Source organism: Wasmannia auropunctata, unplaced genomic scaffold, assembly GCF_000956235.1.
Source record: "Wasmannia auropunctata unplaced genomic scaffold, wasmannia.A_1.0 LD336076.1, whole genome shotgun sequence".
Taxonomy (NCBI): Eukaryota; Metazoa; Arthropoda; class Insecta; order Hymenoptera; family Formicidae; genus Wasmannia; species Wasmannia auropunctata.
The window spans coordinates 7,729,301-7,729,622 of record NW_012026814.1 but is presented as its reverse complement, the minus strand read 5'-3'; positions in this window follow the sequence as shown (position 1 = coordinate 7,729,622).

Below are 322 nucleotides of genomic sequence, written 5' to 3'. Positions count from 1 at the left end.
TTCCAAGATATAAGAAAAACAAATACTGTTTAGACATACCGTCGCAGCGGAACTATAAAAACTCACAAAGGGATGTAATAAAATTTAATCGCAAAACAAACTCAAGATTTCTGAAATTTCGTAAGAGAAAGTTATCTCCTCAGAAAAAAGGTGATTTATCTGTTTTCAACTATCAAAACCCCAGCCGGAATTTAAGACCTCAGGGTCACTCGATAACAGGAGAAATCAGTGACTAATAGATATCTAGAAAAACAGTGCTTTTCAAGTAGAAATAAGCACCCAAATTTCGGGATCGCGCTAGAACGAAGCCCCAATAGATGAC